Source organism: Argopecten irradians, chromosome 13 (assembly GCF_041381155.1).
Source record: "Argopecten irradians isolate NY chromosome 13, Ai_NY, whole genome shotgun sequence".
Lineage (NCBI taxonomy): Eukaryota > Metazoa > Mollusca > Bivalvia > Pectinida > Pectinidae > Argopecten > Argopecten irradians.
Window position 1 is genome coordinate 39,118,634 of NC_091146.1, and position 26,310 is coordinate 39,144,943.

At 34.3% G+C, this 26,310-nt stretch overlaps 1 long non-coding RNA gene across 1 annotated transcript; it reads right to left on the reverse strand.

Annotated features, from left to right (window-relative positions):
- Positions 1-15,900: 15,900 nt before the first annotated feature.
- On the reverse strand, positions 15,901-18,309 carry LOC138306472 (uncharacterized). The gene is made up of 3 exons (XR_011205874.1): positions 18,001-18,309; positions 16,736-16,845; positions 15,901-16,402 (listed from the first exon to the last, which is right to left on the reverse strand). It is a non-coding gene; the product is annotated as an uncharacterized lncRNA (long non-coding RNA).
- Between the last annotated feature and the right edge of the window lie 8,001 nt (positions 18,310-26,310).

Genomic DNA, 26,310 nt, shown 5'->3' on the forward strand with positions numbered 1-26,310 from the left:
CTGAATATGTTGAGTGTGTAATTAAATGGTATGTATTCAAAATTACTCGTATGAAAGAGAGATCTATAAAATGTATGTATTCTTTATATAACTTTGATACTGAGAGCATATGTTAGATTTGATCTATAAAATGTATGTATTCTTTATATAACTTTGATACTGAGAGTATATGTTAGATTTGATCTATAAAATATATGTATTCTGAATATGACTTTGGGAGTATATATAAGGTTGTGTCATATTCTTTGACAATTTACCATTCAATATTTCAATTTCGTTTGTCTTCAGTATTTATTTATGCCAATGGTACACAAACAGCATATATTTAAAGCAAGATCATGACAATCTTATCATTAGCACGTGCTTTGTACTTTGTATTTAACAGTGTTGTTAATATTGCGTGTATATAAATAAAAATAAACATTCATAATATCATCTTCTTATTTTTTTGGGTCGATCTGAAATCCAAGATGGTCACCAAGATACCATATCTAATGAATATCCTATATGACAGTCGCAAAGGTATTCGGATGACCGTTTAGGTCCTTGAACCTCTCCTTTATGATATGTACGATCTTAAATGAAATTTCATTTCATTTATTTTATCGCCCCAGGTCATATATTTCCCTACATCTGGTTAAAACACAGATATTAATTATCACTACGTTTGATAACAGGATCTGACAACATCCCATTAGGGGTTACGTTCCGAGGGTGCCCTTTGGAAATGGCCAATCAAATTGCTGCTGCCAGAATCTTGTCTGGGGACGAACAGTTTGAAAAAGCTGTCAGAATTATTTTCATGTACGTAATCATCTCCCCAAAAAGAGCACAACAAAACTCAAAATTACCAATTCTGACAAGGGCCGCGGTCACCGAGTTAAAAGTTACTAATTCTGACGAGGGCCGTCGTTACCGAGATAACAGTTACCAATTCTGACGAGCGCCGCCGTCACCGAATCATAAGTTACCAATTCTTACGAGGGCTGTCGTCACCGAGTTACAAGTTTATAATTCTGACGAGGGCTGCCGTCACCGAGTTACAAGTTTCCAATTCTAATTAGGGTCTCCGTTACCGAGTTAAAACTTACCAATTCCGACCGAGCGCCGCCGTCACCGAATCATAAGTTACCAATGCTTACGAGGGCTGTCGTCACCGAGTTTAAAGTTACTTATTCTGATTAGGGCCTCCGTCACCGAGTTAAAAGTTACCAATTCTGACGAGGGCCGTCGTTACCGAGATAACAGTTACCGATTCTGACGAGGGCTTACGTCACAGAGTTAAAAGTTACTTATTCTGATTAGGGCCTCCGTCACCGAGTTAAAAGTTACCAATTCTGATGAGGGCCGTCGTTACCGAGTTAAAAGTTACTAATTCTGATTTATTTATCTTATTTATCTTTATCTTCTCTTTATTTTTCCATACGGATGGAAATCCCTATTGTTTTTGTTTTGGTTTTTCTTCTTCTTCTTCTTCTTCTTCTTATTATTATTAGCGATTTCCATCAGGATGGAAATCCCTATTGTTATTGTTCTGTTTTTTCTTATTATTCTTATTATTTCCACGAAACCTTCTTAACACTTTTTCTCACGAACGAAACAAGGTACGACGCTCAAATTTGGACACGTAATGTAGGTACATGAGTGCTTTTGTACGATAAAGGTCAAGGTCAAGGTCACAGATGTATAAAACTACTTTTTTTTCGAACGAACTTTAAATGCTCATAACTTCATAACTATACGCTGTACATCGTCCATGTTTAGTTATTCAGGTAGATCGCGATATTGAACGTTTTTTTTTCATTACATGTTATCAGAGATTATGTCTTAGTCATGATTCGCTAGAGGGTCAAATGAGGTCAAACAAAGGTCAAATATGAACTTTACCATAGAAATGTTTTGAAGGGCACATATGAAAGAGCATGTTCTCAGGTACATAAAATGACCAAATTTCAAAGTCATATGATTCAAAATGGCGTCCCTGCGCTAGACGTTTCAGCGCTTTTAAACCTGTATGTACAGTATTGATTTTTCAAACCTCTGTTGTATGAACACTTGTCTTTAAAAGTTATGGATTTTAAAGGGGTTTTATAGAAAAATGGCGGACATATATAGCTCTCCAAATGTGGCAATTTGTGTCATTTCCTTATTTTTTTCCCGTAATTTCTGAGCTCGTAGCACCTTTATCATTTATTGTAAGGTGTTGATTGTTTCTAAATATAGACATTAGCACATTCTCTGTACAGAGTTTTAATTTCAAAGTCATGAATTTGAAAATAGCGGAAATATAGCCCTCTGAATATGGCATTTCGTTCACTTTTAACGTAAATGTTACCGTAATTTATGAAATATCAACAAGAAATGTTTTGAATAGGATGTGAAAGAGCATGCCCTAAGACACATAAAATGACCAGTTTCAAGGTCATAAGATTCAAAATGGCGGAGATATAGGACATCAAAAATCGAAATTTTAGTTTATATTTGTCCCTGCGCGAGACGTTTCGGCGCCTTCAAACCTGTATGTACAATGTTGATTTTTCATACCTATGTTGTATAAACTTTTGTCTTCAAAAGTTATGGATTTTAAAGGGGTTTTGTAGAAAAATGGCGGAAATATAGCTCTTCAAATATGTCAATTTGTTCCATTTCCTTATTTTTTTCCGTAATTTGTGAGATCGTAGAGCCTTTATCATTTAATTTAGGGTGTTGATTTTATGTGAATGTAGACATTGACATATTGCCTGTTCAGGGTTATAATTTCAAAATCACGAATTAGAAAATGGCCGAAATATAGCCCTATGAATATGGCGTTTCGTTCACTTTTTTAACGTAAATTTTACCGTAATTTAAGAAATTTCTAAAGAAAGGTCTTGAATCGAATGTGAAAGGGCACGCTCTCAGACACATATATTGACCACTTTCAATGTCGTATGATTCAAAATTGCTGAGGTATAGACCATCAATTGTCCTTTCTACATGTAGAAGAGATTACATGATGTGTCCTGTGGCCAAAGGGAGATAATCCATATCTAATGCTAAAACTCTAATTGTACGAGTTATTCCCACGAGTATTTCCCTATTGGTCCATGATCTTCATAAGAAAAGAAAAATTTTTGCACTTTAAAAAAACCAGAAATTCTAATGTGTTTACCTATTCATTATCAAAATTGATATTTTGAACCTAAATCTCAATCTGAATTTCCAAATTCATATCATGGTTATCAAGGAATAATTACCTGTCAGAAAACATTTTTGAAATTCATAATTAGCCAGCCAATCAGCGGCAGGGTTAAAATTCTGTCCTGGGCTCAATCTTCGTTACACACGGGCCGTTTTCGAAGGTCTTTTTTTTTTCATTTGGCTGGTTGTTACCTATACCCAACCTGAATACTTTAATTTCGAGATGTTTTAGGTTCTACATGAACAATGTACATAATCGCCATGTTTGCGTTAATACACGTACATGTACATGTGTAGCTACACCGAATGTATGGGAGACCGTTCTTACGTGAACCTAGCTATTAATAGGACGTACATTTAATCAAAGAAAGGTAATGCACAAACCCAATAACTGACAGGTCCCAAACCTTTTATGTGTGTGGCAGAGCTGTCACCTGTGACACCGGATGTTTCAGCAAAACCGGTGCTATGTTGGCGAAAAAAACCCGCAGGTTTTGAAACCACAGAACCAAACAAATTCATATCAAAATTCTTTACAAATTTTACATCTACATGTATTGCCCGACCCACACATTAACCATTAACTAATGTACCCTGTATATATATCCAATCAGCAGGCTCCGATATATTTACCTCTCTATGAAATCATGTGCCCAAAGGGGGATTCCCCTAAATCTGTTTTTCGGTTGGACCAGACTGCTACTTTCGTAAGAAACGCTTTCTGATTAATATTGAGTAAGATCGTCCGTTCGTTCAAGCAATCGTCTGTTCGCTAACATTACTTATATCATTACATAGGTGGAAATCCCGTGTTTTGATCGCGATCAAATCTAGTTATTATTATTCTTTATTTTTCTTTTTTTTTCTTATTTCCACAAATCTTGTTAGCAGGATATTTCACGAACGGAATAGGTTACGACGCTCAACTTTGGACACGTTATGAACGTACATAAGATCTTGAAATGTACGTTCGATTTTTTACAAAAATGTTCAAGGTCAAGGTCACAGACGTAAAAAACAACTTTTTTCGACCAAACTTTAAACGTTCATAACTTCATAACCGTACGCTGTTCAACGTGTGCATTTCGTTATTTAGGTAGATCGCGATATTGAACGTTTTTTTCTTACTACATGTTATCAGAGATTATGTCTAGGTCAAGAGTTCGCTAGAGGGTCAAATGAGGTCAAACGAAGGTCAAAAATAAACTTTACCATAGAAATGTTTTGAATGGCGCATATGAAAGAACATGCTCTCAGGCACATAAAATGACCAATTTCAATGTCATATGATTCAAAATGGCGGAGATATTGGACATTTAAAAATCGAAATTTTAATTTTTATTTGTCCTTGCGCGAGACGTTTCAGCGCCTTTAAACCTGTATGTACAGTGTTGATTTTTCATATCTATCTTGTATGAACTTTTCTCTTCACGAGTTATGGATTTTAAAGGGGTTATATAGAAAAATGGCGGAAATATAGCTCTCCAAATATGGCAATTTGTTCCATTTCCTTTTTTTACCGTAATTTGTGAGCTCGTAGCGCCTTTATCATTTAATGTAGGGTGTTGATCATTTTTTGTAAATGTAGACTTTACCATTTATCTGTATCGGGTTTCAATTTCAAATACAAAACACTGAATATGGCGGAAATATAGCCCTCCGAATATGGCGTTTCGTTCAATTTTTTTTTAACGAAAATTTTACCGTTATTTATGAAATTTCAAAGAAAATTGTTTTGAATTGGATGTAAAAGAGCAGGCTCTCAGACACATAAAATGACCAATTTCAAGGTCATATGATTCAAAATGGCGGAGATATAGGACATCAAAAATCGAAATTTTAGTTTATATTTGTCCCTGCGCGAGACGTTTCAGCGCCTTTAAACCTGTATACACAATGTAGATTTTTTTCATACCTATGTTGTATAAACTTTTGTCCTCAAAAGTTAAGGATTTTAAAGGGGTTTTTATAGAAAAATAGCGGAAAAATAGCTCCTCAAACATGTCAATTTTTCCATTTCCTTATTTTTTTTTTCCGTAATTTGTGAGCTCGTAGGGCCTTTATCATTTAATTTAGGGTGTTGATTTTATGTAAATGTAGACATTGATATATTGTCTGTACAGGGTTATAATTTTAAAATCAGGAATTAGAAAATGGCGGAAATACAGCCCTCCGAATATGGCGTTTCGTTCACTTTTTTTAACGTAAATTTTACCGTAATTTAAGAAATTTTCCAAGAGAAAGGTCTTGAATCGAATGTAAGATCACAAGATCTTGGTCCAAGATCTTCACACGAAAAGAAGAATATTTTGCACTTTAAAAAAACCTGAAATTCTAATGTGTTTACCTATTCATTATCAAAATTGATTTTTTGAACCTAAATCATCAATCCTGAATTTACCAAATTCATATCATGGTTATCTAGGAATAATTACCTGTCAGAAAAACATTTTTAATTTTGAAATTTCATAAATAAGCCAGCCAATCAGCGGCCGGGTTAAAATTCTGTCCTGGGCTCAAATCTATCTATACACACGGGCCGTTTCCAAGATCTCTTTTTTCTTTTGGGGCTGGTTGTTACCTATACCCAACGTGAATACTTTAATTTCGAGATGTTTTAAGTTCTACACGAACAATGTACACAATCGCCATGTTTGCGTTAATACACGTACATGTACATGTGTAGCTACACCGCATGCATGGGAGGCCGTCTTTACGTGAACCTAGCTATCAATATGGACGTACATTTAATCAAAGAAAGGTAACAATGTAAATTGCACAAACCAATAACTGACTGGTTCAAAAACCTATTTTATGAAGTGTGGCAAAGCTGTCACCTGTGACACCCGAATGTTTAAGCAAAACCGGTGCTATGTTGGGTAAAATACCCGGCAGTTTTGAAACCACAAATAACCAAACAAATATCACATCTAAAATATCTTTACAAATTTTACATGATACATAGTATTGCCCGACCCACACATTAACCATTAATTGATGTACCTTAATCTGAATATATCCGATCAGCAGGCTCCCGATATATTCATCTCTCTATGAAATCTTGATTCCCCTAAATCTGTTTTTACGGTTGGACCCAGACTACTTTCGTAAGAAAACGCTTTCTGATCAATACTGAATGAGATCGTCCGTCCGTTCAAGAATTCGACTTCAAGCGAAGGAAAGGCGTATTAAAGCAATCGTCTGTTCGCTAACATTACATTCCTTATATCATTACATAGGTGGAAAATCGCCGTGTTTTGATCGCGATCAAATCTAGTTTCTCAATTTTTCTTTTATTAGTATTTTTCTTTTTTTTTTCTTATTTCCACAAATCTGTTTTGAACAGCAGAGAGTTTTAAAATACACGAGAAAAAGCAAAATAAACAGAGTTTAACTGTTATAGATATTAATTTATAGAAGAAATAGTCTATATATGTAAAAAAAAAATTAACTTAGATTTTAAGATATAACTGTACTAATATGTTACGTTTGGAATTTTGGAGTTACTTATTTAAAACGGTTATGAATAACATTTTAAGTAATCATATTTATTAAGGGTAAATGTCGAAGGACGATCATTTTAAAAAAAAACACTTGTATCGTTCGAATGATTTACAAAAGTCAAATGTCAAGTCACAGACGTAAAAAACAACATTTTTTTGGAAAACGAAGTTTAAACGCTCATAACTTCATTACCGTACGCTGTACATCGTTCACGTTTTGTTATTCAGATAGATCGTGACATTGCGCGTGCTTTTCCATGCCATGTTATCAGAGATTATGTCAAGGTCAAGAGTTCGCTACGGGGTCAAACAAAGGTCCAAAAACGAAATTCCACCACAGAAAAGTTTGAAAGTTGGATATGAAAAGGGCATGCCCTTCAGGAAATATATAATGACAAGTTTTAAGGTCATGAGATCCAAAATGGCGGAGATAACTAGGCCTTTGAAAAAAGGCTATTTTGGCGTTTTTCCCGCCAAAAAATGTTAAAGGTTTCAGCGCCTTTAATACTTAACACACATGCTCTGAATTTTTGTATAGACATAGCATGGACGAATGTCTACAGAACTTATGCTTTTTTTATTGACCTTGACATTCATTCAAGGTCACAGGGTTCAAAAAGCTTTTAAATCTCTAAAACGACTTCTTCTTTATAAATAAGAGGTGTAGAGCGCTGAAATTTGGACACGTATGTTACGTTACATGAGTGCTTGAAATGTACGCTCGATTTTCGGAGGATAACGTTCAAGGTCAAGGTCACAGACATAAAAAACTACTTTTTTCGAACGAACTTTTAAACGCTCCTAATTTCATAACCGTACGCTAACACAACATGTCCGTTTCATATCTCCAGGTAGATCACGACAATTCACGTTTTTTTCTCATTACATGTTATCATAAAATTATGTCAAGGTCACGAGTTCGCTAGGAGGTCAAATGAGGTCAAACAAAGGTCAAAAAATGAACTTTAACATAGAAATGTTTTGAAGGGTGCATATGAAAGAACATGCTCTCAGGCACATAAAATGACCAATTTCAAGGTCATGTGATTCAAAATGGCGGAGATATAGGACATCAAAAATATAAATTTTAGTTTATATTTGTCCTTGCGCGAGACGTTTCAGCGCCTTTAAACCGGTATGTACAGTCTTGGTTTTTCGTACCTGTGTTGTATACACTTTTGTTTTGAAAACTTATGAATTTCAAGGGGTTATATAGAAAAATGGCGGAAATATAGCTCTCTGAATATCGTGATTTGTTTCATTTTCTTATTTTTTTCCGTAATTTGTGAGCTTGTAGGGACCTAATCATTTAATGTAGGGTGTTGGTTTTTTGTAAATGTAGACTTTGGTCTGTTGTCTGTACAGGTTTTTAATTTCAAAGACATAAATTTGAAAATAGCGGAAATATAACCATCCGAATATGGCGTTTCGTTCATTTTTAACGTAAATTTTACCGTAATTCATTCAAGAAAATTCAAAGAGAAATGTTTTGAATTGAATGTGAAAGAGCATGCTCTTAGGAACATAAAATGACCAATTTCAAGGTCATATGATTCAAAATGGCGGAGATATAGGACATCAATATATCGAAATTTTTAGTTTATTTTTGTCCCTTTTTGCGCGAGACGTTTCAGCGCCTTTAAAACCTGTGACATAACCGCACAATGTTCGGTCACTTTTACGTCACGCCGGAATTTCATTGGAAAAAGCGTTGAACAGTAAAATAAATATAAGCGCAATACTATTTTTTTAAATTGAAAAACAGAAAAGGATATATTTTATTCAAACTACGGAAGGATCTTTTATCAAAATGTCTGCAGTATGCTTATTTCTATTGATGCGTTTTTGTTGAGAAAATGACGTTTTTTGGCGCGACCAGATGTAAAACGCACCTGTATACAGTTTCCAGTTAAAGTGTCACTGTGGTCATACCGAACACCACAGGGCGGTAACATTTGACACAGAGATTCCCCGAAAACGCACTATCATCGATGTCATTTCGTTATAATGAAATTGTGACGTCTATACTTCAAAATGGAGGACTTTGTTTGTAGACTTGCCGATCGACAGATCTGAAGAGAAAAGATAAAAAAGTGAAAAACCACAAATACACACAGTACAAAACGGTTCAAATACATGACCATAGAGACATGAATTGTTAATATAAAAAATACGTTTTTCTTCTATTTAATAACATGTCAGAAAATATAGACTGCGACGTCGTTCTACTTTTTTATCGAACAAAACCTTTGTCTTGCAGAAATGACACAAAATGAAAATTTTAGATTGACTGTTCTGTCAACGCAAGTTCACGACGTTGAAAAAATGAAATACGTTTTTGCTCAAATATACGTGTGGCGAAATCTTTTTTGAAAATTCAAAAAAGTATTCGAAAAATTGCGTTTTTCTTTGTCTTGCAGGTTTGCCGAATGTCGGAAATGACGTCAATTGCGCTCGTCATGTTATACAATAATGACGTCTTTTACATTCAATAATGTTACCTAAAAGTGTCCGAACATTGTGCGCGATGTCTGTATGTACAGTCTGCATTTTTCGTACCTGTGTTGTAAGAACTTTTGTTTTCAAAAGTTATGAATTTCAAGGGGTGATATAGAAAAATGGCGGAAATATAGCTCTCCAAATATGGTAATTTTTTCCATTTCCTGATTTTTTCCGTTATTTGTGAGCTCGTAGGGCCTTTATCATTTCAGTTAGGATTTTGATGTTTTGCAAATGTAGACTTTGGCCTATTGTCTGTACAGGTTTTTAATTTCAAAGACATAAATTTGAAAATTGCGGAAATATAGCCCTCCGAATATGGCGTTTCGTTCATTTTTTAACGTAAATTTTACCGTAATTCATGAAAAATTCAAAGAGAAATGTTCTGAATTGGATGTGGAAGAGCATTCTCTCAGATACATAAAATGACCAATTTCAAGGTCATATGATTCAAAATGGCGGAGATATAGGACATCAAAAACCGAAATTTTAGTTTATTTTTTGTCCTTGCGACAGGCATTTCAGCGCCTTTAAACCTGTATGTACAGTGTTGATTTTTCATACCTATGTTGTATGAACTTTTGTCTTCAAAAGTTATGGAGTTTAAAGGGGCTATATAGAAAAATAGCGGAAATATAGCTCCTCAATTAGGTCAATTTGTTCCATTTTCTTATTTCTTTATGTAATTTCTGAGCTCGTAGCGGCTTTATCATTTATTGTAAGGTGTTGATTTTTTTTGTAATGTAGACATTGGCATAATCTCTGTACAGAGTTTTAATTTCAAAGTAATGAATTTGAAAATGGTGGAAATATAGCCCTCCGAATATGGCATTTCGTTCACTTTTTAACGTAAATTTTACCGTAATTTATGTATTTCAAAGAGAGGTGTTTTGAATTGGATGTTAAAGAGCATGATCTCAGACACAGAATATGACTATTTTCAAGGTCATGTGATTCATAATGAAAACAGAAAACATCTTTAATTATGAAATTTTTAATTAGCCAGCCAATCAGCGGCCGGGTTTAAAATTATATCCTGGGCTCAATCTTCGTTACACACGGGCCGTTTCGAAGGTCTTTTTTCATTTAGTTTTGAATACTTTTCGGGATGTTTTAAGTTCTACATGTACACGTATATGTGAACAATGTACACATGTTTGCGTAAATACACGTACATGTGTAGCTACACCGCATACATGGGGGTCAAATACACATATCATAAATAAATTGTTTAAATGGTCATAACTAACTTATCGTTGGTTTTTACAGCTTTCATGCAATTATGTTATTTGAAGATAATCTACAGGGCAATGTTTTTCTAATAATAACTTGTTATAACAAGAGAACCCAGAGGGCTCGAACGAATTTGGAAATATGAATTGGATTAAGATGAGAGTTCTCTTCGGCTGATCAAACTTCATGCAGATCTTCACTAAAACACTTTTATTCAGGGCTGAAAGTCAAGGTCATTTATTGGTTACAATTTCAAAACCCATGCATTACCTAGTTCTTAACTTATCTGGCAATGACGGCATTGTAAACTAAATTATAGTGAAAAGCCCGCCAAATTGTCTATGACAATTTCTAGTTAGGGATTTTCCATTGAGGATGGAAATCCCTATTGTTATTGTTCTGTTTTTTCTTCTTATAATTATTAGGGATTTCCATTCAGGATGGAAATCCCTATTGTTTTTGTTCTGTTTTTTCTTTTTATTAGGGATTTCCATTCAGGATGGAAATCCCTATTGTTATTGTTCTGTTTTTTCTTATTATTCTTATTATTTCCACGAAACCTTTTTAACACTTTTTCTCAAGAACGGAACAAGGTATGACGCTCAAATTTGGACACGTTATGTAGGTACATGAGTGCTTGAAACGTACGTTCGATTTTGTACGATAAAGGTCAAGGTCAAGGTCACAGACGTAAAAAACTACTTTTTTCGAACGAACTTTAAATGCTCATAACTTCATAACTATACGCTGTACATCGTCCGTGTTTAGTTATTCAGGTAGATCGCGATATTGAAAGTTTTTTTTCTCATAACATGTTATCAGAGATTATGTCTAGGTCATGAGTTCGCTAGAGGGTCAAATGAGGTCAAACAAAGGTCAAATATGAACTTTAGCGTAGAAATGTTCAGAAGAGCGCATATGAAAGACCATGTTCTCAGGAACATAAAATGACCAATTTCAAGGTCATATGATTCAAAATGGCGGATATATAGGACATCAAAAATCGAAATTTTAGTTTATATTTGTCCCTGCGCGAGACGTTTCAGCGCCTTGAAACCTGTATGTACAGTCTTGATTTTTCGTACCTGTGTTCGTACCTTTTGTCTTGAAAAGTTAAGAATAAAAATACACGTACATGTGTAGCTACACCGCATACATGGGGGTCAAAATACACATATCATAAATAAATTGTTTAAATGGTCATAACTAACTTATCGTTGGTTTTACAGCTTTCATGCAATTATGTTATTTGAAGATAATCTACAGGGCAATGTTTTTCTAATAATAACTTGTTATAACAAGAGATCCCAGAGGACTCGAACGAATTTGGAAATATGAATTGGATTAAGATGAGAGTTTCTCTTCGGCTGATCAAACTTCATGCAGATCTTCACTAAAACACTTTTATTCAGGGCTGAAAGTCAAGGTCATTTATTGGTTACAATTTCAAAACCCATGCATTACCTAGTTCTTAACTTATCTGGCAATGACGGCATTGTAAACTAATTATAGTGAAAAGCCCGCCAAATTGTCTATGACAATTTCTAGTTAGGGATTTCCATTGAGGATGGAAATCCCTATTGTTATTGTTCTGTTTTTTCTTCTTATTATTATTAGGGATTTCCATTCAGGATGGAAATCCCTATTGTTATTGTTCTGTTTTTTCTTATTAGGGATTTCCATTCAGGATGGAAATCCCTATTGTTATTGTTCTGTTTTTTCTTCTTATTATTATTAGGGATTTCCATTCAGGATGGAAATCCCTATTGTTATTGTTCTGTTTTTTTTCTATTATATTATTACATGCTAACCGATATTTACATAATATATAATTTTCAGTCATGTGGACATGACGTACATAGGAATTATTTTACGTAATGAATAATTTGCGTGCCCCTGTGCTTGGGCTGAGGTGACCAATATTACATTTCACGGTCCCGGAATAGCAGTTGAGATGGGTAGTTTTTATCTTGTACATACGTTCCTTCCACATATTCATAATTCTAAATATAACTGTCGAAGACAGATATATCTGGATCAAATTATCGATGAAAAGTTACATTATGTATAAGACCACGATCAAGTGTATTGTGGGTAGCGATAGGCCTAGGACGTCTCCTTGCAGGCGGTATATGGAATTTTCAAATTATTATTTGCCTAGTTGAAATAAATGATTTGTTTTAATGTCCAGGAGACAGGAGTCATCTCGTCTTTCCGTGTCAACACCAAAATAAAACTAACAGGCCTATTCAAGGACTCGTCCTTGGCCTAGCTACTGTAAGATACTGACCATGTATATATCCGATGTAAATCCTCAGATATATAATTATTTATTCTGTAGTAATAGAGCTACATGTACATGTAGCCCTCGCCAGATATTGTGAATAGTTTGAATAGGCATGTTTGCATGATATATTAAAAAAAAAAAAAAAAAAAAGCGAAAAAAAATTTGCCGGCGGTGGTGATAATCGAAAGATCAGAAGATCTGCACGTTAACACTAAACCAGATTTCTGTTTTTTTTATATACAGTGATTATTTTTATAAGAAGCAGATAACATTGTTGTATGATAGAGTATTTCCTTATAGAAAAAAATAAAAAAAAAATTGTAAATGTAATGTGCATGTAGCTGTTGTTTCAGCATGAAGAAAAGTGAAAAAAAAAGATAATAACACATTGATCACAAATCACAAAGTTTTGTGTTGTTCTTTGATATATCTGGTATACGATAATCTTTGTTTGTTTTATTGATTTTCTCTGATATGCTCGAACGTCGTTGAAGACACCCCATGAGAGGAATGAGTTAGATTTCGCCGAGACGAAGCACACGGTCGTGTTACGTTGATACGGAGAAAACGACAGTTTTTATTTTATACCATGGAATATCAAAGTTATATTATGCATTGAGAAATTGTACAACACAATCTTTTTTAGATTATATCTTTCTACTGCGTATGCATCGTAAAATTCTACTAAGTTGCATGAAAAATCACGATAACTGCAGGTACAGGTAGGCCTAATGTTATACAATGCACAGTCGATGTCGGGAACAGATCCGATTTGATGCATTCAACTCAAATATAAAAAAAAATTGAATGCTACAGCCGAAACCTTTTGGACTCAGAGATAGTCAAAGATCGCTTTTTTTAATTAATAAGAAAAAATAAACACGAAAAAATCACGATAGCTGCTCGCAACCCAGTGGTACCGCGGTTTCATCGGTTTTCGACGGCGAAAGACCAAAATAGATTTTTTACACACAATGTGAAACATATTCAATTCAACTCATTAATTATAATATATAATATATATAATTTATATGTGTCAGAAGCATGTTAATGATGTTTTTTGTGCAATATTTCATAAAATTCATCTACTAAACGAAGCCTTGTTATCCACAAACGCTGTAAGATTTACATTGTAGCTTACGTAGGCCTACTGTTTCTTTTTGTCAAAGTGACGTTTAAATAATGAAATGTTCCAAGATAAAGTAACACTATTATTTTTTAAACTATGTTAAGCTGTATATGAGTGCAAATTGCCACCATAATACCGCAAATGAGTGCTTATTCAATCCTTCAAAACGTCAGCTTGCAAGGTCGAATCACCCGGGCTCATAGAGGACTAAAAATTGACGTCATTGGAATGTTCGGGATCAAATCGTCAAATTTAGAAATGGTAATCAGAATAAAGAAATTAATCATTTACTTATACACATCGCAATATTTTCATATCGCAACTGTTACATGAAATTCTTATTACCTGGTATCGAGTTCTATGCCTGATTAATCTCGATATTTAGTGCTGAAAATATCTGGTTTATTGATATTATTCCGCTACTTTTGTTGAGTTTGAATTCGCAAATTCGAAGGGCGTCAGAACGCTTGTTTTCAACCGGAATCAACACCGTAGTGATAAAGACCTTCCAAGTAAATTTTTGCATCGACATAAAAAGTTGATTTTCTCAAAAACTAAGAAAAATAAAATACATTAATTTTGCTGGAACACTAAAAAAAAATCATTCTGATTTCGGAACAGTTGGAATCATGAAGATACCTCTAACAGTATTTTTTATTATTATTATTATATATTATGTAAGTAATTACAAGCTAACCGATATTTACATAATATATTATTTTCAGTCATGTGGACATGACGTACATAGGAATTATTTTACATAACGAATAATTTGCGTGCCCCTGTGCTTGGGCTGAGGTGACCAATATTACATTTCACGGTCCCCGGAATAGCAGTTGAGATGGGTTGTTTTTATCTTGTACATACGTTCCTTCCACATATTCATAATTCTAAATATAACTGTCGAAGACAGATATATCTGGATCAAATTATCGATGAAAAGTTACATATGTATAAGACCACGATCAAGTGTATTGTGGGTAGCGATAGGCCTAGGACGTCTCCTTGCAGGCGGTATATGGAATTTTCAAATTATTATTTGCCTAGATGAAATAAATGATTTGTTTTAATGTCCAGGAGATAGTAGTCATCTCGTCTTTCCGTGTCAACACCAAAATAAAACTAACAGGCCTATTCAAGGACACGTCCTTGGCCTAGCTACTGTAAGATACTGACCGTGTATATATACGATGTAAATCCTCAGATATATAATTATTTATTCTGTAGTAATAGAGCTACATGTACATGTAGCCCTCGCCAGATATTGTGAATAGTTTGAATAGGCATGTTTGCATGATATATTAAAAAAAAAAAAAAAAAAAAAAAAAAAAAAAAAAATTGCCGCCGGTGGTGAGAATAGAAAGATCAGAAGATCTGCACGTTAACACTAAACTAGATTTCTGCTTTTTTATATACAGTGATTTTTTTTTATAAGAAGCAGATAACATTGTTGTATGATAGAGTCCCAGATAGCATCGCAATGTTGGCCCAATATTGGCCTAATGCTGGCAGTTACATCGGGCCAGTATTGGCAGTTGACATTGGCCCGCTGTTGATTTGCAAATTGGTCCAGTGTCGGCCCAGTGTGTCGGTTCTATGTCGGCCCAATAATGGCATGTCGGCTTTCGAATGTCAGGCCAACATTGGGCCGATGTAGAAGTTAGCATTTATATTGGCCCAGCATTGGCCCAATTCCGGCTATCTGTTGGCCCAATGCTGGTCTGATGTTGATTTGTCTGATCCATTGGGTCGATTAATTTTAAAGCATTAATTAATTTTAGCTTAGTAAATACCTCTCTCATTAATGCCATAAAATCGCTTGGTTCCTAATTAAACACCAATCCATTCCACATGAACAGGTTATTTCAACATTTGATAATACATTGCTTCTATTGATCAAAATAGACTTTAAAAGCTCATATTCTTCCATATATCTATATTTCCTAAAATGACATTAAAAATATAGATTCCAAAACTTAACCCATATTAATTAAATGATGAAATAACCTGTTATGATATATTTCTAAAATTACCAAAATGTCAGCAAAGAAAAATGCAACTATTAGATATGGAATAACATTGAAGTGTATTTTTCTTACTTCAAAAACAATAAAAGATTTTTTTTTTTAATCATAAAGATTAAAGAGCATGCCAACTGTTTTTAATGGATCAAACCTTTTGTGGTATTTCCCAAATCTATGTTCATTGTTTGTGTATTCATAACAGTTTACTATAATTCCTCTGGACATAAAAAGAAAAAAAACCCAAATAAGCTTGTATAACTTGCGCTCACTGGTATGTTTTTTTTTAAATGTCAGTTATGGAAAATGTCAATCTCTCCAAAGAAATTCCAGCCAATAGCACAAAGAGAATTATTTTACACGTTTAATCTAATCTGGATCTCCACTTTCTTAGACAGTCTCTACTATTGTATATAGTGGCCAGCTTCTTGTTTTTGTCTTTCTTTGCTTCCTCCCTCTCTGTCTCCAAAAGTGCAAAGCCAGGCTTTTATGATGTTGTGAATTTCAGCATCTGTTGCATTAGATGCCATTCTGTTTTTTCTTACAGCCTCTATAATAAAAAAGTAAATACATCTATTGATATGTACCGTACAGAAACATTGTAGGGGTATAGCATTGAACACAGGTCTAAATTTCTACATTTTCATGTCTATATCTGAGCTTAATTTTCACTCTCTGCCAACACATTTCTAAGCTTTGCTTCGATAACAAAATGCAGCTAACTTATCGTACAGTTTAAGAACTAAATTTTGATATGTAATGATTATTTTACATTATGATTAAGGCATTTTCTACTTATGGCTTCAATATCAAACTTTGACAGAACAAAGTATAATATGTCTTCCCTTTATGGACATTATACAATGACTAATTTTATACTTACTTGTGATGACTGCACATAATGAGGCTTGGTGTCCTTTCCTTGCCAATTAAAAAACTCGTTGTTTGAATCCGGCGAGTGCAAGTAGCGACAATTGTTGGCAGGTTGGTAATCTGTGACAATAGAAAAAACAAAACATAACTTCCTGAAACCAACATTCTTGTAAACTAAAACTAATTTATTTATTAGCTTATAAGCCAAATGACTCCCTTGTTGTTTCAATTGTTCTCTCAAATTTTTTGAATACACGTGTACTTATAAATTGTGTGTACTATCTATATCACAGCAGCAAAATTTGCACATACTTTAGGGATTTCCACCACAATCAGGTGATGCTATAGTTTTGTTATCAATAACCTTCTTACCAAGTGCCTGGAGGGAGACTAGTGGTCAGTGTTTAGGATATGGACGGAAGAGAAATAAGGGATGTGTGATTTTAGTTTCATGTCACAGAGGAATGTTGTAAAGGGAGTGTGATCTATTCTATACATCACAACCATTTCAGCATTGGATTATGTATAGAATTCAAAATTGTAATCTTGTATATAATCATATAACTCTTCACTTGTTAAGTTGCTTATCTAAAGTAGGCTTGATCGTAAACAGCCTGATTATAGCAACATTAATTATAATTCAAAAGGAATTTTCTGTACTGATTTATAATTTTAAATTTGCTCTAATGCTGTAAAATGTACTTCTTTATTAGAACTTTCAAACTCTATATCATATCAGACAAATAACTTATACTACTTATGAAATAATGTTATTATGTCTGTGGATGTTATTCAACTTAATCTTTTCTCACCATCTACAGTGTATACGTACACTGACCATGTGATTTAGACACATGTGGTAATGTTTACATGCAGCAGCAGAGGCTGGTCACTATGCACTTGAAGTATACTTTCCGCCCACTACCTAATCAGCTTAATTGTTAACCACCCGAATTTTTAAGTAGGACGTTCCCAGCCTTTCAAAAATAATATATTTCGTTGTTGCATGTACATTATGCACATGTTTCATAACATGTTAATTATCTACATCTACATGTACCACTTTCAACCTGATCACAAATTTTGTGAAATATGTTTTTGGCATGTGTAATAATACTGATAAATTGGCAAAGGTTTAGCTTTAGTTTTGAACATGGAAATGGAACTATAAACATACACCAAACAATCTGTACATCACCACAACGTTAAAATAGATATGATATCATTATTATTGATCATTAACTAGTATATCATAACAAAAGTAACTCTACTTACAATTTTGATGTGGTCTTGAAATAATTCTTCCTATATGTCAGCAAAACTCAAAATGAATTCATGTGTGCTGGTCAGCTCCTGGTCAACTAGCTATAGAGTGTGGTCCAGATACAAATAGATGGGGATGGTCTTGGCGGGAATAGTCACGTGACTCATAGCAGATGTGGATCATTGATAGTGCCCGCCAGCGGAAATTAGACTTACCTGTAAATCCTTGTACACGTAATGGTATAAATATGACCAGAAGACCGAGTCAAATATGCAAAAATTTTAATTCAAGCAATGAATCTCGCAGATACACACAGACATAAAATAGGCCTAGGAAATAAAGATTTTTTTTTTTTTTCATTTACATTATTTACGGTACAAACCATTTAAATCAACTCACGGTCATTAGAGAAATTCTGGTTACTGTGTGTAGTACATAACATGGTTTCATTATTTTATTGAAAGTTTTTTTCTGTCACACGTCGCATTGGCCTGATGAAACTGTATTGGGAATCGGCCAATTTGCCAATAATGGGCCAACATTTTACCAATGTAAGCAGGCCAACCATTGGGCGTACAACATCGGACCAATAATGGGCCAACTTTATCATCCCAACCGTTGGTCGTACTTCATCGGGCCAACATTGGGCCATTGATAGTACACCGACTGCCAGCGGTCACCCGACCGTACGACCATTACCCAACATCGGGCCAACATTGGCATGTTATCTGGGGTATTTCCTTATAGGAAAAATAAAAATTTGTAAATGTAATGTGCATGTAGCTGTTTTTTCAGCATGAAGAAAAGTGAAAAAAGGATAATAACACATTGATCACAAATCACAAAGTTTTTTGTTGTTCTTTAATATACCTGGTATACGATAATCTTTGTTTGTTATTTTATTGATTTTATTTCTGATATGCTCGAACGTCGTTGAAGACACCCCCTGAGAGGAATGAGAGACGAAGCACACGCTCGTGTTACGTTGATACGAAGAAAACGACAGTTTTTTATTTTATACCATAAAATATAAAATACAAAGTTATATTATGCATTGAGAAATTTTACAATACAATCTTTTTTAGATTATATCTTTTTACTGCGTATGCATCGTAAAATTCTACTAAGTTGCGTGAAAAATCACGATAATAGGCCTAATGTTATACAATGCACAGTCGATGTCGGGAACAGATCCGATTTGATGCATTCAACTCAAATATAAAAAAAATGAATGCTATAGCCGAAACCGTTTGGACTCAGAAATAGTCTTAAGTCTTCAAAGATCGCTTTTTAATGAATAAGAAAAAATAAACACGAAAAAATCACGACAGCTGCTCGCAACCCAGTGGTACCGCGGTTTCATCGGTTTTTCGACGGCGAAAGACCAAGATAGATTTTTTACACACAATGTCAAACATATTCAATTCAACTCATTAATTATATGTGTCAGAAGCATGTTAATGATGTTTTTTTTGTGCAATATTTCATGAAATTCATCTACTAAACGAAGCCTTGTATCCTCAAACGTTGTAAGATTTACATTGTAGCCTACGTAGGCCTACTGTTTCTTTCTGTCAAAGTGACGTTTAAATAATGGAATGTTCCAAGATAAAGTAACACTATTATTTTAAACTATGTTAAGCTGTATATGAGTGCAAATTGCCACCATAATACCGCAAATGAGTGCTTATCCAATCCTTCAAAACGTCAGCTTGCAAGGTCGAATCACCCGGGCTCATAGAGGACTAAAAAATGACGTCATTGGAATGTTCGGGATCAAATCGTCAAATTTAGAAAATGGTAATCAGAATAAAGAAATTAATCATTTATTTACTCACATCGCAATATTTTCATATCGCAACTGTTACAGGAAATTCTTTTTACCTGGTATCGAGTTCTATGCCTGATTAATCTCGATATTTAGTGCTGAAAATATCTGGTTTATTGATATTATTCCGCTATTTTTGTTGAGTTTGAATTCGCAAATTCGAAGGGCGTCAGAACGCTTGTTTTCAACCGGAATCAACACCGTAGTGATAAAGACCTTCCAAGTGAATATTTGCATCGACATAAAAAGTTGATTTTCTCAAAAAGTAAGAAAAATAAAATACATTAATTTTGCTGGAACATTAAAAAATCATTCTGATTTCGGAACAGTTGGAATTATGAAGATACCTCTAACAGTATTTTTATTATTATTAGTATATATTATGTAAGTAATTATTCTTATTATTTCCACGAAACCATCTTAACACTTTTTCTCACGAACGGAACAAGGTACGGCGCTCAAATTTGGACACGTTATGTAAGTACATGAGTGCTTGAAACGTGAGTTCGATTTTGTACGATAACGTTCAAGGTCAAGGTCACAGACGTAAAAAACAAATTTTTTTGGAACGAAGTTTAAACGCTCATTACTTCATTACCGTACGCTGTACATGGTTCACGTTTAATTATTCAAACAGATCTTCACATTGCGCGTGCTTTTTCCCATGCCATGTTATCAGAGATTATGTCAAGGTCAAGAGTTCGCTACGGGGTCAAACAAAGGTCAAAAACGAAATTTGTCACAGAAAAGTCTTGAATAGCGCATATGACAGATCATGCTCTCAGGAACATAAAATGACCAATTTCAAGGTCATATGATCAAAAATGGCGGAGATATAGGACATCAAAAATCGAATTTTTAGTTTATATTTGTCCTTGCGCGCGAGACGTTTAAGCGCCTTTAAACCTGTATGTACAGTCTTGATTTTTCGTACCTGTGTTGTAGGAACTTTTGTCTTCAAAAGTTATGAATTTCAAGGGGTTATATAGAAAAATGGTGGAAATATAGCTCTCCAATCATGGCAATTTGTTACATTTCCTTATTTTTCACCGTAATTTGTGAGATCGTAGCGCCTTTATCATCATTTTAAGTAGGATTTGGATTTTTTTGTAAATGTAGACTTTGGCCTATTGTCTGTACAGGTTTTTAATTTCAAAGACATAAATTTGAAAAATGACGGAAATATAGCCCTCCGAATATGGCGTTTCGTTCATTTTTTAACGTAAATTTTACCGTAATTTATGAAAATTCAAAGATAAATGTTTTGAATTAGATGTGAAAGATCATGCTCTCAGACACATCAAATGACTAATTTCAAGGTCATATTATTCAAAATGGCGGAGATATAGGACATCGAAAATCGAAACTTTAGTTTATATTTGTCCTTGCGCGAGACGTTTCAGCGCCTTTCAACCTGTATGTACAGTCTTGTGTTTTCATACCTGTGTAGTATAAACTTTTGTTTTGAAAACTTATGAATTTCAAGAGGTTATATAGAAAAATGGCGGAAACATAGCTCTCTGAATATGGCGATTTGTTTCATTTTCTTATTTTTTTTCCCGTAATTTGTGAGCTCGTAGGGCGTTTATCATTTAATGTTAGGGCGTTGATTTTTATGTAAATACAGACATTGGCATATTGTCTGTACAGGGTTTTTAATTTCAAAATCATGAATTTGAAAATGGCGAAAATATAGCCCTCCGAAAATGTCATTTCGTTCAATTTTTTAACATAAATTTTACCGTTTGTATACATTTTTTTTTCCGATTAAAAATGTTCTGAAGATTGGATATGAAAGAGCATGTTCTCGGACACATATAATGGGACTAATTTCAAGGTCATATGATTCAAAATGGCGGATATATAACTCTTCAATTTTATTATTGTCCTTTCGGCGATTTTATTTTGTGCGTTGGATGTGGTTATCCTGTATTGTACGAATGTTGATGAGATTACATTATGTGGCCAAAGGGAGATAATCGTGACTTTAATTGTACGAGTTATTCCCCATTTGTCGATGATCTTCATAAGAAAGGAGAATGAACGTGGAGTTGATAACCAAACATATGTGTTTTCTTGTTGTGAAGAATCAAGACATGTAGAGCGAGTTCCCCAACCGAACCTCTCACGTCCATGACACAACTGTAAATTAGTAAAAGGCATCAAGTACTAGAAGTTTATTAGGGATTTCCATTCCGGATGGAAATCCCTATTGTTATTGTTCTGTTTTTTCTTCTTATTATTATTCTTATTTTTTCTTCTTTTTTTTTCTTATTTCCCCAAATCTTGTTAGCAGGATATCTCAGGAACGGAATAAGGTACGACGCTCAACTTTGGACACGTTATGAATGTACATGAGATCTTGAAATGTACGTTCGATTTTTCACAAAAATGTTCAAGGTCAAAGTCACAGACGTAAAAATCTACTTTTTTGGAACGAAGTTTAAACGCTCATAACTTCATTACCGTACGCTGTACATCGTTCACGTTTTGTTATTCAGACAGATCGTGACATTGCGCGTGCTTTTCCCATGCCATATTATCAGAGATTATGTCAAGGTCAAGGAGCGTTCGCTACGGGAGATCAAAACAAAGGTCAAAAAAGAAATTTACCACAGAAAAAAATTTGAAAGTTGGATATGAAAGGTCATGCCCTCAGAAATATATAATGACGAGTTTAAGGTCATGAGATCCAAAATGGCGGAGATATAGGCCTTTGAAAAAAAGGCTATTTTGCCGTTTTCCCGCCAAAAATGTTTAAAGGTTTCAGCGCCTTTAATTACTTAACACACATGCTTGAATTTTTGTATAGACATAGTTATGGACAAATGTCTACAGAGCTTATGCTTTTTTATTGACCTTGACATCCAAGGTCACAGGGTTCAAAAGCTTTAAATCTTTAAACGACTTCTTCTTTATAAATAAACAGGTGTAGAGCGCTGAAATTTGGACACGTTATGTACGTATATGACGTGCTTGAAATGTACGCTCGATTTCGGAGGATAACGTTCAAGGTCAAGGTCACAGACATAAAAAACTACTTTTTTCGAACGAACTTTAAACGCTTCTAATTTCATAACCGTACGCACTACACAACATGTATGTTTCATTCTCCAGGTAGAACACGAGAATTCACTTTTTTTCTCATTACATGTTATCAGAAATTATGTCAAGGTCACGAGTTCGCTAGGGGGTCAAATGAGGTGAAACAAATGAGGTCAAACATGAAACTTTAACATAGAAATAATTTGAAGGGCGCATATGAAAGAACATGCTCTCAGGCACATAAAATGACCAGTTTCAAGGTCATGTGATTCAAAATGGCGGAGATTATAGGACATCAAATATCGAAATTTTAGTTTATATTTGTCCTTGCGCGAGACGTTTCAGCGCCTTTAACCGGTAGGTACAGTCTTGGTTTTTTCGTACCTGTGTTGTAAGAAACTTTTGTCTTCAAAAGTTATGAATTTCAAGGGGTTATATAGAAAAAATGCGCGGAAATATAGCTCTCCAAATATGGTAATTTGTTTCATTTCCTGATTTTTTTCCCGTTATTTGTGAGCTCATAGGGCCTTTATCATTTCATGTAGGATTTTGATTTTTTGTAAATGTAGACTTTGGTCTATTGTTTGTACAGGTTTTTTTAATTTCAAAGACATAAGTTTGAAAATGGCGGAAATATTAGCCCTCCGAATATGGCGTTTCGTTCATTTTTTAACGTAAATTTTACCGTTATTCATGAAAATTCAAAGAGAAATGTTTTGAATTGGATGCGAAAGAGCATGCTCTCAGACACATAAAATGACTAATTTCAAGGTCATATGATTCAAAATGGCGGTAATATAGGACATCAAAATCGAATTTTTAGTTTTATATTTGTCCTTGCGGCACGCGTTTTCAGCGTCTTTAAACCTGTATGTACAACGTTCATTTTTCATACCTATGTTGTATAAACTTTTGTCTTCAAAAGTTATGGATAATAAATGGGTTATATAGACAAATGCCGGAAAATATAGCTCTTCAAATATGTCAATTTGTTCCATTTCCTTTATTTTTTCCGTAATTTGTGAGCTCGTAGAGCCTTTATCATTTAATTTAAGGTGTTGATTTTTATGTAAATGTAGACATTGATATATTGTCAGTACAGGGTTATAATTTCAAAATCAGAAATTAGAAAATGGCGGAAATACAGCCCTCTGAATATGGCGTTTCGTTCACTTTTTTAACGTAAAATTTTACCGTAATTTAAGAAATTTCCAAGAGAAAGGTTTTGAATCGAATGTGAAAGGGCACGCTCTCAGACACATATATTCACCAGTTTCAATGTCATATGATTCAAAATGGCGGAGGTATCGAACATAAATTGTCCTTTTCAGCGATTTTATTTTGTGCGGTTGGGTGTTGTATACGTGTGTATGTACATTGTATTCACACAGTTGAGTTTACATGATGTGGCCTGTGGCCAAAGGGAGATAATCCGTATCTAAAACTCTAATTGTACGAGTTACCCCACGAGTTATTCCCATTTGTCCATGATCTTCATAAGAAAAGGAGAATTTTTGCACTTTAAAAGAACCTGAAATTCTAATGTTCTACCTATTCATTATCAAAAATTGATATTTTGAACCTAAATCTCAATCTGAATTTCCAAATTCATATCAAGGTTATCAATGAATATATTACCTGTCAGAAAAACATTTTTAATTTTGAATTTCATAATTAGCCAGCCATTCAGCGGCCGGGTTAAAATTCTGTCCTGGGCTCAATCTTTTTTTTTCGTTACACACGGGCCGTTTCGAAGGTCTTTTTTCATTTGGGCTGGTTGTTACCCTATACCCAACGTGAATACTTTTAATATCGAGATGTTTTAAGTTCTACACGAACAATGTAACACAATCGCCATTATTTGCGTTAATACACGTACATGTACATGTGTAAGCAGCTATCACCGCATGCATGGCGAGACCGTCCTTACGTGAACCTAGCTATCAATAGGACGTACATTTAATCAAAACAAAACAAACAAAACATAAAACAGGTAATGCACAAACCCAATAACTGACAGATTTAAAACCTTGTTTATGTGTGTGTGCAGAGCTGTCACCTGTGACACTGGATGTTTAAGCAAAACCTGGGTGCTATGTGGGAAAAATACCCGGCAGTTTGAAACCACAGAACCAAATCACAAATTCACTTCAAAATTCTTTACAAAGTTTACATCTACATGTTTTGCCCGACCCACACATTAACATTAACTGATGTTCCCTGAATATATCCAATCAGCAGGTTCCGATATATTCACCTCATGAAAATCTTGCGCCCAAAGGGGGATTCCCCTAAATCTGATTTTCAGTTGGACCAGGGGACTACTTTCGTAAAAAACGCTTTCTGATTAATATGGTGAGTGAGATCGTCCGTTCGTTCAAGCAATCGTTTGTTCGCTAACATTACTTATATCATTACATTAGGTGGAAATCCCGTGTTTTGATCGCTATCAAATCTAGTTCAGAATATCTTTGTATAGAAGATCAAAAGGTGCCTGAGAGGCGGGGCCAAAGAGTCAAAAGATTAAAAAAATATTTAAAAATTAGATCTTATCATTACTTATTATCAATACATAGGTGGACAATCCCTGTGTTTTGATCGCTCGAATCAAATCTTATGTTTCTTATTATTTTTATTATTCTTATTATTTCCACGAAACTTTGGTCAACATCTTTTTCTCACGAACGGAACAAGGTACTACGCTCAAGTTTGGTCACGTTATGAAATGTACATATGAGCGTGGAAAAATGTAAAAATCGAATATTTGTACCGATAAAGTTCAAGGTCAAGGTCACAGACGTAAAAAAAAACAATTTTTTTCGTACGAAGTATTAAACGCGCTCCATTTACTTCTTTATACGCACGATGGATACCTTGGTTCACGTTTTAGTCTAATTCAGACAGAATCGCGACATATGCGCGTTTGTTTTCCCAATGACCATGTTAACAGAGATTATGTCAAGGTCAAGAGTTCGCCTACGGGGGTCAAAATGAGGTCAAACAAAGTGTCTAATCATGAACTATACCATAGAAATGTTTCGAATGGGCGCGCATATGAAAGAGCATGTTCTCAGGTACATAAAATGACCAATTTCAAAGTCATATGATTCAAAATGGCGGAGATATTGAAACATCAAAGATCGAGAATTTTAGTTTATATTTGTCCCTGCGCGAGACGTTTCAGCGCTTTTAAACCTGTATGTATAGTGTTGATTTTTCAAAACCTATGTTGTATATGAACAGTTGTTTTTAAAAGTTATGGTATTTTAAAGGGGTTTATATAGAAAAATGGCGGAAATATAGCTCTCCAAATATGGCAATTTGTTCCATTTCCTTATTTTTCACCGTTAATTTGTGAGCTCGTAGCACCTTCATCATAATTTAATGTAGGGTGTTGATTTTTTTTAAAATGTAGACTTTAACATATCAGCTGTATCGGGTTTCAATT